The sequence below is a fragment of the Choloepus didactylus genome, chromosome 11 (assembly GCF_015220235.1).
Source record: "Choloepus didactylus isolate mChoDid1 chromosome 11, mChoDid1.pri, whole genome shotgun sequence".
NCBI classification, from domain to species: Eukaryota; Metazoa; Chordata; class Mammalia; order Pilosa; family Megalonychidae; genus Choloepus; species Choloepus didactylus.
The window spans coordinates 43481687-43497245 of record NC_051317.1 but is presented as its reverse complement, the minus strand read 5'-3'; the positions used below and the strand labels follow the sequence as shown (position 1 = coordinate 43497245).

The following is a 15559-nucleotide window of genomic DNA, read 5'->3' as shown; positions in this document are numbered from 1 at the left end:
TGGATTGACCCCATCTGGCTCCCTGGGGCAGGATACCCTAACAGAGAAGAAACTAGAGGCATTAAATCCTCACCAGAACAAAAAGGGGGTGGGGGAAACCTGAACTGCTGTAAGATAGGAGGGGTCCCAGAACTGAAAAGTATAAGGAAAATGGGGCAATGAGTGAGGGAGGGAATTAACCAAATCATAGGAACTCAGGAGAAAAGTCTGCATAAAAACAGAGAGAACAAATGAAGATTCCAGAAGAAGGAACAAAAGGAAGCTCTCTCCTGGAAGTGAAACTATTGCAAAAATAGTGCAATCTGAAAAATTGTACCACATATCCAGGGCAAAAATCAAATGAAGAAGAGGTGAAAACTATGATCAGTTAAACACAGGCCATTCTACATGTCAAGAATAAGTTGAATCAAGTGTCAAAGAAGAGCCTTAACAAAGCCAACCATTAATAAAACCTTAAGCCAGAGAAAGAGACTGAATTCCAGAGTAAACTCATCAAGAAAGTAAGAGGCCTAGACATCAGTGAAAATTTACATGCCATACTAAGAAATAAGGAGATAATTCCCAGTAAAACAACAAATTTAAACTTTGGAGGAGACACAGAATTTGAGACAACTAATTAATGATTTGCAAACAAATCTCCTAAATCAATTCAAGGATATGAAGCAAAATATGGCTAAAGAGATAAAGTATATTAAGAAGACACTGGGTAAGTATAAAGAAGAATTTGAAAGTATAAAAAGAAACATAACAGAAATTATGAGAATGAAATACACAATAGAAGAGATTAAAAATCTCAGATTTTAACAACTAGAAAAAAGAATCAATGAACAATAGACAGGACAAAGATATCTTAGAGAAAGAAAGGAAAAAAAAATCAAGGCCTCAAGTTCTCAGGGATTTGGGTGACAACATGAAGTATAAAGCACACATATCATAGGAGAAGAGAAGGGAAAAGGGGCAGAAAGAATATTTGAGGAAATAATGGCCCAAAATTCCCCAACTCTTATGGAAAACAAAAATATACATGTCAAAGTGTGCAATGTACCCCAAACAGAATAAATCTAAATAGAGCTACTCCAAGACACATAGGATGTCAAATGCCAAAATAAAAAGAGAATCCTGAAAGAAGCAAGAAAAAAGTCATTCATTATATACAAGGGAACTATAATAAGAGTAAGTGCTGATTTCTCATCAGAAACCATGGAGCTAAGAAGGTAGTGCTGTGATATATTTAAGATACTTAGAAAAATTTCCAACAAAGAATTTTTTATTGGGCTAAACTGCCCTTCAAAAATGAAGGTGAGTTTAAAGTATTCAGATAAACAGAAACTGAGAGACTTCATCAACAAGAGATCTGCCCCACAAGAAATAGTAAAGGGAATTATGCAGGCTGCAAGGTAAAGACAAGACAGAGAGACTGGAGTACAGTGCAAAAATGAAGATTATCAATAAAGGTAACTAAAAGTGTAACAAGAGACTAAAAAAAACAAAACAAAAACAAAAACAAAAACAATGAAGGATATGACATAAAACCCAAAGCATAAATTGAATGAAGGAAGTACTGCCTTTACAATAATAACATTGAATATAAGTGGATTTGCGGTCGCGTCTACTGCTTCGGGGGGGGGGGAGTGGCTGGTTGCTGAACCCTCGGCTCTCGGCGTTGCTCGGAGGGTACCGGCGGCTGGGGCTCTTTCCCAGAGGCGAGGGCAAGGCGGGGGACTTGGCCAGGTCCCCGGCGGTGGCGTGCAAGGTGTGGAGGGCAGCGAGAAGGGAAAGACAAGACACTCTTCCTCCAGTAGGGGTAGAACAAAAGGGCAAAAGGGGCTTTATTCAGGGGGGTAAAGCCAAGAGCGTTTATTAGGGGTGAGCACAGGTTATATAGGCTGGCATAGAGGGCGAGGGTTGTTACATGCCAATGCTGAGAGGATAAAGGCTAGGATTGGTTCTGAGAGGGTGCGGAGGTTAGGATTGGTTCTAAGCGGGCGCGGAGGTTGTTTGAAAAGGGGCGGGAGTTGCTCTGGCAACGGTGTCTGGCAACAGTGTATGCGCACTGGTGGTGGCGGGAGTTGCTCTGGCAACGGGGGGTGTGCGGGCAAGATAAGGGGGTGGGGAAAAGGCGATTCCCTCCGGCAAGCCTCCCCTAACGGTGGTATTTTGGGTGAGGAAATGGGGCCTGCCTCCGGCCTCACTTTCCCAGGCCTGGGGGGCTGTGGAGGGCGCTGTCGCCCGTGCCCACCACCCTCCCCAGGGGCTGATCAGGTCCCCCAGCCCAGGCCCGCCAAGTCGAAGCACGTAATCAGTATCCCGCATTTCCCCCTTCTGTTCTAATTAAAGGAAGAAGCTTACCGGAGAGATCCGCTAAGGGATGAGGGAAAGGGGAGACCGGGGAGGGGAAAAGGGGTAGATGGTGGCTCAGCGAGGCTGGAGCTTGACGTTGGTGTGGCGCCCGGGCACTCGACAAGGGCCTTGCTGCTTGCGGGATGGACGAGGGTGGCGGCGCTGCAGAGGGTCAGTTTCTTCAGTGGAGGCAAGTCGTTGATACTGGACTTGCACAAATGATGAGAAGACAGCATTGGCTTGGTTTTTAGCAAGTTGGACAATTCTGCGGATAACCCAGGGTCCTAGGGTGAGAGCTAGAATAATTATTAGTAGGGGGCCTATGAGGGGGAGGAGGTAAGGGAGGAGGGAGGTAAAGATGTGGGACCAATAGTTGGCAGCTTCACGGTCCCTTTTGCGCTGTTCTAGTCCCTCTCGGACTTTCTTTAGGCTGTCTTCGGCGAGACCTGTGGAATTGGCATAAACACAGCATTTTTCTCCTAGGGCGGCGCAAAGGCCTCCTTCTTTGAGGAGAAGAAGGTCAAGACCTCGGCGGTTTTGGAGCACGACCTCAGAGAGGGAGTTAACAGAATTTTTAAAATGGGAAATAGCGTTTTGTAGGTGACGAATGTCCTCGTCAACAGCCGCCCGGAGGTGAGTTAGGGCGGAGCCTTGACTGGCTAGCGCAGCGATTCCGGTGCCAGCGCCTGCAAGACCTAGGAGGGAGGCAATCGTGAGGGCGGTGATGGGCTCTCGCTTTTGCAGAGGGGCAGGAGCTGCAGTTCTTTCCAGGCGGAGGAAGAAATCTTCCTCGCTGTGGTATAGGACCCTAGGGATAAGGACAATTAGGAGGCAAGTTTCATTAGTTGTATTGAGGGTTTGCACATTAAGGCAGGGGGTAAGTCCTGTAGAGGAGCAGAGCCATTGGGAGGAGTTGTGGGGAATAAGAAACTTGGCAGAGCTGCTGGGAGATGAGTAGTTGGCACAAGCTGTGAGGTTGGGAGAGTTACTTGAGCGAGGGTGGATGCACTTTCCTGTAAAGGAGACTGAATGAAAGGTTAGGGGGACGGCAGAGGTATTCCAATTGCATTCCAAGGGGCTGTCCTCTGTGTTTTCTGAAAAGGAGAGGTTGGAGGCAATTGGCTCATACAGGGGGGAGGAAGTGGAGAGGCAAAGCCAACAAGAGGAGGTAAGATTGGAGTTGGAGGAATTCACTTGGACTGGGGTCCAGGCCCAGGTGTACTGTTGTCATCTGGTGCACCAGGTTGCGGAGACGACGGCGTTCTCGTCTCGTTAGACGCGTGGTTGCTGGTGGCGGGCCGGATTGCCCTTCCTGGGATCCAGATTGGCTGTGCTGCATCATCTGGGAAAACACAAGCAAACCCGCGCCCCTGGGCGAGGAGTGGGGAGGGACCCTTCCAGGCATTATTCTCTGGGTCCTTCCAGTAAACCATCGGGGCCTGGGGTGGGCCTATACGAGGGCCCCCAATGTTTATGTAGGGGCGAAAGCCCTTCCTTATTGAATGTAAGTAGATTAAGGTGAATAAGGGCTGCTATGATAAGGTCCCCTGGAGTTGCCTGGGGGAGCATTGCCCTTTCTTTTTCAATTTGTGTTTTTAAGCGGCAATGGACTGCTTCCACAATGGCTTGCCCCTGAGGATTATAGGGGATGCCGAAATGATGGGTAATGTTATATAACTGAAGAAAGGCTGCAAAGGAGGCACTGCGATAGGCAGGCCCATTGTCTGTTTTTAGGTCCCAGGGGATTACCATGAAGAGAATTCCTTGTCTTAGGGCCTTGATACAGTGTTTGGCCATTTTCCCGGCAAGGGGGACTGCATAACACATGGCCGAGAAGGTGTCAATTATTACATGCACATATTTGAGGCGCCCAAAGGACGGAACGTGAGTTACGTCCATTTGCCATCTAGAATTGGGTTTTAGGCCTTGTGGGTTGACTCCCTGAGGTTGCAGGGGGCCAAGCGGCGCAAAGGGCGCACAAGTTGCGCAATTGCGGACAAGATGTTTACAGGTGTCTAGGGGGAGGCCACATAAATGATGTAACGATGTAGCCGAAAAGTGAAACCTGGAATGCAATAACTTGGCTTGGTTAACAGCATCCCCCGGAGGGGCTGCCGTGTGGGTTAGCATAGCTTGGGTATTCTGAGCTGAGACCGCTTGGTCTACTATACTATTGCCATTAGCCAGGGGCCCCGGAAGGCCTGAGTGACTACGAATGTGGCTAATGAACCAAGGATCCTGTCGATGCTCCAGGATGCTCCTGAGGTCAGAAAGGGCTTTATCAATGGCCGAGTTCCCCGGGAAAAAGGTGGAAAACGCGAGGACTCGGCAGACCTGATACGTGTAGAGGCTGTCTGTGAAAGTTTACTGGGTGGTTACAGTGGGTGTTTAGCACGTATGACACTGCCAGAATTTCCCCCACTTGGACTGAATGAAGGTTGACATAACTGAATAGGCGGGGTTCCGGGTGGTCCTGGGAATAAGAGAGGAAGGCGAAACGGGTTTTGGAGGCGTCAGTGAAGATGGTAGTGGCACCCGGGATGGGTGCAGAGGAGGGGAAAGGATGGAAGGGGCTGCGGAAGGGAAGCTTGGCGAGCCCCTGTAACAGTTGATGGCTAGGATAGTGGCAGCTGAATTCCCCCTGAAATCCTTCTAAGAGGATTTGCATGTCCGGGTTATCACGTATAAGCAGGCGGGTTTGGCCTGCGTCCAAGGGCCAAACAATTTTTTCCGGCGGCTCTCCAAATACATGAACAGCCAGGGTGACTAGATCTGAAGCTAGGCTGATCCAGAGCCGCACTGCGGGGCAAATTTTCCTAAGCCGGCTTTTAGCAGGGTGCACTCAAAGCAGAGGGCCTGGCACGGGAGTGGGGGTAGGGGCAGCGCTGTCCTAAGGGTTGCCTTGAGGTGTAGAAGGCAGCCAGGGGTTGTTAGTCGGCAGGGTGGGAGGAGCAGCGGCAACTGCCAGTAGCGGCTCCGAGGGGGAGCTTGTCGAAGGGGGAGGCGGAAGTGGGAGGCCCCAAGCGTCGCAAGATGGCGGTGCGGTAGGCGTGGCTAAGACACAAGATGGTGGACTAGCTCCGCCCAGTGAAAGGGCGGGGTCTAAGGCATAAGATGGCGGACTAACTCCGCCCTGTGAAAGGGCGGGGCCTAAGGCATAAGATGGCGGACTAGCTCCGCCCTGTGAAAGGGCGGGGTAAAGCGCATGCGGTTTCCGGCCCGGCTTAGGGCTGACGTCATCACTAGAGCACTTCCTCCCCTTAGTAGAAGAAGGAGGAAGTTCGCCATTTTGGAGCAGTCTGGGGGGGCGGTTGCAAAGAGGCACACGGCGCCAAACAAAGAAACAAAGACACAAAGGACTACAGCAAAGTAATGGAGGGGAAGAGGGAGAGTGACTGGAGGAAGAGTGTCAGGAGGAATGGGGGACATAGGAAGAGAAGACGAAAGGTAGTCGGGGGCAAAAGCCGGGTTAGTACAGGAAAGGAGGAGCGGCCCGGGCGCGGAGCGGCAAGGGAGAGGCGGCTCTGGACGTGGAGCGGCGAGGGAGAGGCGGCCCTTACCTTGCAGGCGAGGAGAAGGGGAGTTGGAGAGGCGTCCGGGCGAGCGGGTGGTTTTACTGGACCGCTGTGTGGAGAGGACCAGCCTCACACGGGGCACCAGTTGCGGTAGCGTCTACTGCTTCGGGGGGGGGAGCGGCCGGTTGCTGAACCCTCGGCTCTCGGCGTTGCTCGGAGGGTACCGGCGGCTGGGGCTCTTTCCCAGAGGCGAGGGCGAGGCGGGGGACTTGGCCAGGTCCCCGGCGGTGGCGTGCAAGGTGTGGAGGGCGGCGAGAAGGGAAAGACAAGACACTCTTCCTCCAGTAGGGGTAGAACAAAAGGGCAAAAGGGGCTTTATTCAGGGGGGTAAAGCCAAGAGCGTTTATTAGGGGTGAGCACAGGTTATATAGGCTGGCATAGAGGGCGAGGGTTGTTACAAGCCAATGCTGAGAGGATAAAGGCTAGGATTGGTTCTGAGAGGGTGCGGAGGTTAGGATTGGTTCTAAGCGGGCGCGGAGGTTGTTTGAAAAGGGGCGGGAGTTGCTCTGGCAACGGTGTCTGGCAACAGTGTATGCGCACTGGTGGTGGCGGGAGTTGCTCTGGCAACGGGGGGTGTGTGGGCAAGATAAGGGGGTGGGGAAAAGGCGATTCCCTCCGGCAAGCCTCCCCTAACGGTGGTATTTTGGGTGAGGAAATGGGGCCTGCCTCCGGCCTCACTTTCCCAGGCCTGGGGGGCTGTGGAGGGCGCTGTCGCCCGTGCCCACCACCCTCCCCAGGGGCTGATCAGGTCCCCCAGCCCAGGCCCGCCAAGTCGAAGCACGTAATCAGTATCCCGCATGGATTAAATTCACCAAACACATAGATTAGCAGAATGGATAAAAAAGTATGATCCAACTGTATGCAGTCCACAAGAGACTCAACTTAAACCTAAGGACATAAGTTTAAAGTAGAAGGTTGGAAAAGATATTCCATAAAAACCATACTACAGAAGAGCTAGGGTAGCTATACCAATATCAGACAAAACAGACTTTACATGCAAATTGTTATAAAAGACAAAGAAGGACACTATATTTTCATAAAAGGGGCAATCCACAAAGAAGATATAACAATCCCAAATATTTATGGACCTAATCATGGTGTCCCAATATATGTGAGGCAAACATTGGCAAAATTGAAGTGAGAAATAGACACCTCTACAATAATGGGTGAATATTTCCATACACCACCCTCATCAATAGACAGAACACATAGAGGATCAATAAGGAAACAGAGAACATGAATAATATGATAAGTTAACTAGATCTAGCAGACATATACAGATCATTGCACCCCAAAACAGCAGAACAGAGAACAGTTGTCTCAAGTGATCACAGATCATTCTCCAGGAGAGACCACATGTTGGGTCACAAAACTCTCAATAAATGTACTGGTTTGTATATATTATGTTCTCCAGGAACAGCCATGCTCTTTGATGCAATCTTGTGGTGGTGGATGTTTTAGTGTTGATTAAGTTGGAAACTTTGGATTATGTTGTTCCCATGGAAATGTGACCCACCCAACTGTGAGTGATACCTTTGGTTAGGGTGTGACCTCAATTTAATGCTTCCTTCCTCTAATCTTGTACTATGAGTATCCAGAATCTTTTTAATTTGGCCAATAGTTTCTTATACTTCCATAAGATCATCTATTTTTTTATTTACTCTTGCAATTTCTTCTTTATGCTCTTCTATGGTCTTCTTTATGTCCTTTATATCCTGTGTCATTCTCTTCTTCATGTCCTTTATATACTGTGCCATGCTCTCATTGTTTATCTTTAGTTCTTTGATTAATTGAGCCAAGTACTGTATCTCTTCTGATCTTTTGATTTCGGTGTTTGGGTTTGGGTTCTCCATATCATCTGGTTTTATCATATGCTTTAAAATTTTCTGTTGTTTTTGGCCTCTTGGCATTTGCTTTACTTGATAGGGTTCTTTCAGGACATGAAAAATACCAATCTCAGGTCCACAGCTTGGTGGCGTACACTTTCTCTAACCAGCAGATGGCATCCACGACCTAGTCCCCTCAAGTCAGTTCTCCCCAACTTTGTCTTTGTGGTGTGGGGGGATCTGATTCTTGTGGGGTTCAATTGGTGCACTAAGTTTGGGTGTGTTGTTGGTGCTGTCTGTCCTGAATGTGGGGTGTGTCTCTGAGTGGTTAGGGAGGCAGGGCAGCTTTAATAATCAAACCTCCTAGAAGAAAATGTAGGGAAGCATCTTCAAGATCTCTGGGTAGGCAATAGTTTCTTAGACTTTACACCCAAAGCACCAGCCACAAAAGTACATATAGGTAAATGGGACCTTCCCAAAATTAAAAAAAAAAAAAGCTTTTGCTTTAAAGGACTGTGTCAAGAAAGTGAAAAGGTAACTACTCAATGGAAGAAAATATATGGAAATCATATATCTGAAAAAGGTTTAATGTAAAGAATATATAAAGAAATCCTACAACTCAACAATAAAAAGACAAACTCAATTGCCAAATAGGCAAAAGACTCAAATAGACATTTTTTTCTGAAGAGGAAATCCAAATGGCTAAAAAGCACATGAATTCAAAACTACACTGAGATATCATTTTGCACCTATTAGAAATAACAGAAAGCTACAATTGTTGGAGAGGATGTGGAGAAACAGGAACACTCATTCATTGCTGGTGGGAATGTAAAATGGTGCAGCCACTCACTGTGGAAGACAGTTTGTTCCTCATTCTTATTCAGCTGTAGGAAGGACTGAAATTCCAATGCATGTGACAACATGGATGAACCTTGGGGACATCATGTTGAGTGAAATAAGCCACAGACAAAAGGACAAATATTATATGATCTCTCTGATATGAGCTAATTATAATAAGCAGACACATAGAGTCAGTATCTGAAACATAGATTACCAGGAGATAGAGTTGGGGGTAGAATGGGAGCTGATACTTAATACATGCATAATTTCTATTTAGGTTGATAATGGTGATGATAGAACATAATTATGAGTATATATATTATCACTAGTAATGATTGTGAAGGTGGTTGAAAGGGGAAGTTTTAGATTGTGTATGTTACTAGAAGGAAAGTTAGAAGACAAAACTTGGGACTGTATAACATAGTGACCCGTGTTGTGGATGATAGAGCATAGTTATTAATACAAATATAAGAATGTTCTTTCATAAATTATAATAAATGTATGATGCTATTACAAGGTGTTAATAATATGGTGGTTGTGCCAGTTTGAATGTATTATGTCCCCCAAATGCCATTATCTTTGATGTAATCTTGTGTGGGCAGACCTATCAGTGTTAATTAGATTGTAATTCTTTGAGTGTTTCCATGGAGATGCACCCCACCCAACTGTGGGTGATGACTCTGATTGGATAATTTCCATAGAGGTGCTGGCCAGCCCATTCAGGGTCAGTCTGAATTAAATTACTGGAGCACTGTATAAGATCAGACAGAAGGAGCAAGCTGCTACAGCCAAGAGGGACACTCTGAAGAATGCCCAGAAGCTGAGAGAGGAACTGCAGTTTGAAGATGGCCATTGAAAGCAGACCCTTGATCCGGAGAAGCTCACAGAGGACAAATACCCTAAGTGCAACTAAGAGTGACATTTTTGAGGAACTGCAGCCTAGAGAGGAGCATCCTGGGAGAAAGCCATTTTGAAACCAGAACCTTGGAGCAGAAGCCAGCCACGTGCCTTCCCAGCTAACCGAGGTTTTCCGAACATCATTGGCCATCCTCCAGAGAAGGTACCCAATTGCTGATGTGTTACCTTGGACACTTTATAGCCTTAAGACTGTAACTGTGTAACCAAATAAAATCCCTTTAATAAAAGCCAATCCATCTCTGGTGTTTTGCATTCCAGCAGCATTAGCAAACTCAAATAGTGGTAGATGGGAAAAATACAACTAATGAAAATGATGGACTATAGTTAACAGTAATAGTTTAATATTCTTTCAGCATTTGTAACAAAAGTATCACACTAATGCATAGTGTTGACAGTAGGGGCATATATGGGAACATGGTATTTTTTACATGACTTTTCTGTGAACATATAACTTCTCTAATTAAAAATAATTACAATAATTAAAAAACATTATGCTAAGTGAAAGCAATCAGACATAAAATACTACACATTATGATTCCATGTATATTAAATGTAAATATAAATAAATGTATAGAGATGGAATAGATTAGTGATTACATAGGGCTGAGGAAGGATAGAAGGCTTGAGAGGTGGCTTCTAAAGAGTATGGGATTTTCCTTTTTGGAGTAATGAAAATGTTCTAAAATTAATTGTGATAATGAATGCCCAACTGTGTTATACTAAAAACCACTGATTGTACACTTTGGATAGATTGTATCACATGTGAATATATCTGAATATACTTGCTTTAAGGAAAGAATAGTAAAATGTTAATTGCACAATTGGTATGGTGGCTACATGGGTGTTCATTGTAGTTATCTACTTTTCTGTATGTTTGAATTTTTCATAATAAAATGTTGGAAGAAAAAAAGTAAATGTGAAGGCAATATTTAGAATAATGGAGAATAATGTCAAAGAGCAGCAAAAGAGGTAAATATTTGCATAAATATGAAATACTTGATTTATTTAAAAATCCTTACAATTGGTTTTTTAAGTTAAAAATAACAATAAATAATAGTTGTGGTATTTTTCATGTAGGGAGTAAAGTGACAATAGTAATACAAAAACATGAGAAGAATAAAATTATAGGTGAAGTGGTGTAATATTTTTTGGACTTACGGTATAAGTGAAAGACGCCAGACTTATTTATGTGTTGTTTGAATATATATCTTGTATCTTGTGAACTTGCTGAAATCACTTCTTAGTTGTAGGTGTTTTGTGAGGTATTTGGTAGATTTCTTGAAATATTCTACATAGATAATCATGTCATCTGGAAAGAGGGACAGTTATACCTCTTCCTTTCTGATCTGTATAGCTGTATTTCCTATTCTTGCTTTATTGCCCTTGTTATAACTTCCAGCAATATCTTAAATAATAGTGGTGAGTGCAGAGATCCTTGCTTTGTTCCAGATCTTAGGCGAGAAGCTTTCAGTCTTCCACAATTAAGTAATATGATATGTATAGATTTTTTTGTAGATGCTTTTTATCTAATTGAGGAGGCTCCCTTCTATGCCTCTTTTTCTGACAGTAAGCCTTATGATGAATGAGGACTGAATATTATCATGTAGTTTTTCTGCAACAATTGCTATGATCATATAATTTTTCTTCTTATCTAATTAATTTGCTATGTTTCATGATTGATTTTCAAATATTGAACCAGAGTTGCCTTCCTGGAATAAACTCCACTTGGCCATGTTTTACAATTCTTTTAATATATGGCTGAATTCTCTTTGCTAATATTTTAAGGACAATTTTCTATATTTATGAGAGATATTTTTATCTAATTTTCTTTTTTTTTGTGCTGTCATTGTCTGTTTTTTGGTATCTAGGTTATACTAGCTTCATCAAACAAACTGGGAAGTGTTCTTTTCTCTCCTATTTGTTTAGAATTATTAATTCTTTAAAAGTTTAGACAAATTCTTCACTGAAACCCTTGCAGCCCCAGAGATTTGATAGTAGGTTTTTAACTATAAATACAATTTCCATAGTAGTTACAAAGCTACTCAAATTACCTATTTCACATTGCGTTAGTTGTGATAGGCTTTTTTTTTAAAGGGATTTTTCCGTTTCATCTAAGTTGTCAGGTTTTTGTGTGTTGCATTGTTCATGGAATTCCCTTCTATCTTTTGAAGTCTTTCCTGCCTGTGGTGATATTCCAAGATTCATTCTTAATATTGACAATATATGCCTTCATGCTTTTTTACTTTGTCAACCTCACTACAGGTTTGTGAGTTTTATCCTTTCAAGATTAACAACTTTTAGTTTCATTGATATTTTCTGTTGTTTTTGTTTCCATTTTCAGTGCTTTCTGCTCTTATACATATTATTTCCTTCCTTCTGCTTCTTTTGGGTTACCTTTCATCAACTTTTTCTTGTTTCTTGAGGTAGGAGCTTATATTATTGATTTGAGACTTTTCCTCTTTTCTGACCTGAGTCTTTCGTGCTGTAAATTTTCCCCTCAATGCTGCTGTAGTCACAGTTTTGAAACTATGTTGTTTGGTGCATGCCCACTTAGGATGACTAATTCTTCTTGCTGGATTGACTCTTTCATCATCGTGTAATGTTCCTGTCTTTTTTTCCTCCGAAACCTGTTTCATCTGATACCAATATTGATACTCCTCTCTTCTTTTGATAATTGTTTGAATGATACATATTTTTCTATCCTTGTACTTTCAATGTGCCAATATTATTATCTATGAAGTGAGTTTCCTATAGAAAACATATAGTTGGGTCATATTTTTTTTTTGTTTTTAATCCACTCTGACAATTTCTATTTGTACCTTACATTTAATGTAATTATTGAAATGTTAGGACTTATGTCTCCCATTTTTATTTTTTTATTTTGTGTGTGTGTGTTCTCTCTATATTTCATTTATCTGCTCTTTTTCCTGCTTTCCTGTGGGATACAAGGACATTTTTTCAAATTCCATTTTGTGGTAGATAGATATATAGTGTTTTAGAGTTTATTTCTTCATATATCTTTTTAGTGGTTTCTCTAGGTATTACATTACTGTGATGGTTCTGTATGTACCCCAGAAAAAAAACATGTTCTTAAACTTTATCCATTACTATGAGTGTGAGTCCATTGTAAGTGGGAAGTTTTGATGAGTTTATTTCAGTTAAGGTATGGTCCAACCCATCAGAATTAGTCTTAATATTATTACTGAGTCCTTTATAGGCAGAATAAAATTCAGACAGAAAGTTTTGGAAAGCAAGAAGCTGAAATTCAATGGAGACTGGAAGAAAACTGAGTGACCAGGAGAGGCCACTATGTGCATTGCCATGTAACAGAGGAGCCCAGGACCAAGGGTCACCTGCAGCCAGCCCCAGAGGGCCTCAGTCTTCAGGGAGAAAGCATTACTTTGGTGACACCTTTGTTTGGACTTTTTTTCCTAACCTTAAGGTCATGAGAAATAAAATTCCCATTGTTTAAAAGCCAACCCATTGCAAGCTATTTGCTTGAGGAACCAAGGAAACTAAAACAATTTTATATACATATCTTATCACAAACTAATGATGCCATCATTTTACCAGATAGAGTGAAATATATACTTCCATTTATGTACCTTTGCTCTCCCCAATTTATCACATAATTATCCAAAATGCATCCTCTGCAAACATTTAGAACCACATCAGAAAATGCCAAAATGTTTGTTTCAGCTGTCAAACATAATTTAGAAAATTCGAAAGAAGGAAACTTTATTGTAATTACTCATATTTTTGCTTACTGTGTTCATCCTTTCTAACTGATATTCCTAGATTCCTCCTTTTATCATGTCTTTTTCAGTCATAGAACTTTCATTCTCTTAGGGTAGGTCTGCTGGTGCCAAATTGTCCTAGTTTTCTCTTCATTCCTGAAGCACAGTTCTGCTGGATATAGGATTCTGGGTTGACAATTTGTTTTCTTTCAACACATGAAAAATGTGCCTCTTCCTATGGGTGACTAAGGATTCTGATATGAAATATTCTGTTATCCATAATGTTTTCCTACCTATAGGTAAGATGCCCATTCTCTCTTGCCACTTTCAAGATTTTTTTCTCTGTCTTAGTTTTCAAATTTTGTCAATGAATGCATCTTGATGTGGATATTTTGGCATTTATCCTATCTGTGGTATGCTTAGCTTCTTAAATATTTGGGTTTATTTATGTCTTTTTGCCAAATTTGGGAAACTTTTAGTCATTAATTCTTGAGTACCTTTTCAGCCCATCCTCTTTCCCCTCTCCCAGTGACATGAATGTTCAATTTTTGCACTTGTTCTACAATTTTCTGAGACATTGTTTATTTTATTTTCAGACTATTTTCTCTTTTTCAGCTTGTTTAAGTTCTATTGTTCTCTCTTCAAATTCACTGACTCTTTCTTCTGTCTCCTCCGTTCTGCTGTTATCCCCATCCATTGAGTTTTTAATATGATTTATTATATTTTCATTTCTTAAAGTGTCCTTATGATTAAATCTTCTATTTCTTTGCTGAGACTTTCTATTTATTTTCTGAGATTTTCTATCTTTTTCCTTTGTTTCAAGTGAGTTCATAATTGCTTGCTGAATAATTTTTATGATGACTGCTTTAAAATCTTTACCAGATAATCCAACATCTCTGTCATCTTAGTGTTGCGATCTGTTTTGCTTTTTTTTTTTTCATTCAATTTCAGATATTCCCATTTATTAGTATGACTTGTGATTTTTTTATTAGGGAAATTGTAAGTTTACAGAAAAATCTTTCATAAAATACAGAGTTATGGTTGGTTTTTTTTTAAATCAAAACTTAGTTTATGAATTCAGTTGTGAGATTCTGGATCTAATTTAAATCTTTTCATTTTGTTTCCTCTGACACTACTCTGACAGGGGAGTAGAGGGTGCCATATTATCACTCTCATTAACAGGTAGAAGTCCAAATTTACCACTTGGCCTCCCTTGAGGTCTGATGGGGGAGCTCCTCAACACTGCTGTGTGTGAGTAGGTGTACCATTTCCCCATTGGCTTCCACTGGCTTGAAGTGGATGGAGTGCCTCACATCCTCATTACGACTCCCAAGATGGCCTCCATTGACTCCACCTGGGTAAGGGCTTACCTTGTTACTGTTAGGCTGTCATGAAAGTCCTGACTGTCCAGAAAGACTCCTCTGAAACTACCCCAGTCAGGAGAAGGAAAGGTGCCTCATTACTGCTAGGTGGAGCTGGAAATTCATGCCCCCCACATGGTCTCCACTAGTACCATGGTGAGGGGTAGATATTGCCCAACTGCAATAAAATCTGGGCTTCCTCTTCAGCCTTGCTTATACCACCACAGCAGGGGTTGAGGGTGAGGGTGAGGATGGAGATAGGGGGCTCCTCATTACAGCCTGGTGAAGGTGGAAGTCTAGGCTCTTCACTCAGTCTTTGCAAACTGAGGTGAGAATGAGGCACACATTTCTGTCACGGTCATCTTTAGTAGAATGCTTATTGTCTGAAAGTCTTCTGTCTTGAGATGCTTCCCTTTTTCTAATTCTTTGGCAGGCGAGAGCAGCCTTTTGCAGGGACTCTTCTTCTCTGTGCCTTTTGGTTTTCTTGGGTTGCTGACTTCTTCAGTTCCAAGTCCAGGATATATGAAGCAAGAAGAAATCCCAGGGAACTCACCACTACATTTTTCCTCAGCTCTAAGGTCACTAGCCTGTCTTTCTCCTCTCCATTTCCCAGAATCTTTTTATGTTTGCTTTATTTATAATGCCCAAGGACTTTTAGTTTGCTTAGCGGAATGAATAGGTAAAAATATGTCTACTCACTCTTCTCAGAGTAAAGTCCATAGATTTTATTCTGCCATCTCAGGTGCTGTCACACACTTTTACATGTAGAGCTGAACCGGTATGTATTTTTTAACTGTTATGTTTTGTTCAGCATGTCTATGTGTTTCAGTAGGAAAATTTATACATAATAATTCTGTCTTGTTTATTGCTAGAAACATCACAGTTAATTCTCATGGAAAAAACAGATATATTGCTTCTACTTGCACAACACCATTATATTGTCAATACCATTCAATTGTCAC

The 15559-nt window shown here is 42.5% G+C and overlaps 1 pseudogene; it reads left to right on the top strand.

Annotated features, from left to right (window-relative positions):
• Positions 1-2483: 2483 nt before the first annotated feature.
• The window catches only part of LOC119505997, an 82892-nt pseudogene continuing 69816 nt past the window's right edge, over positions 2484-15559 (top strand).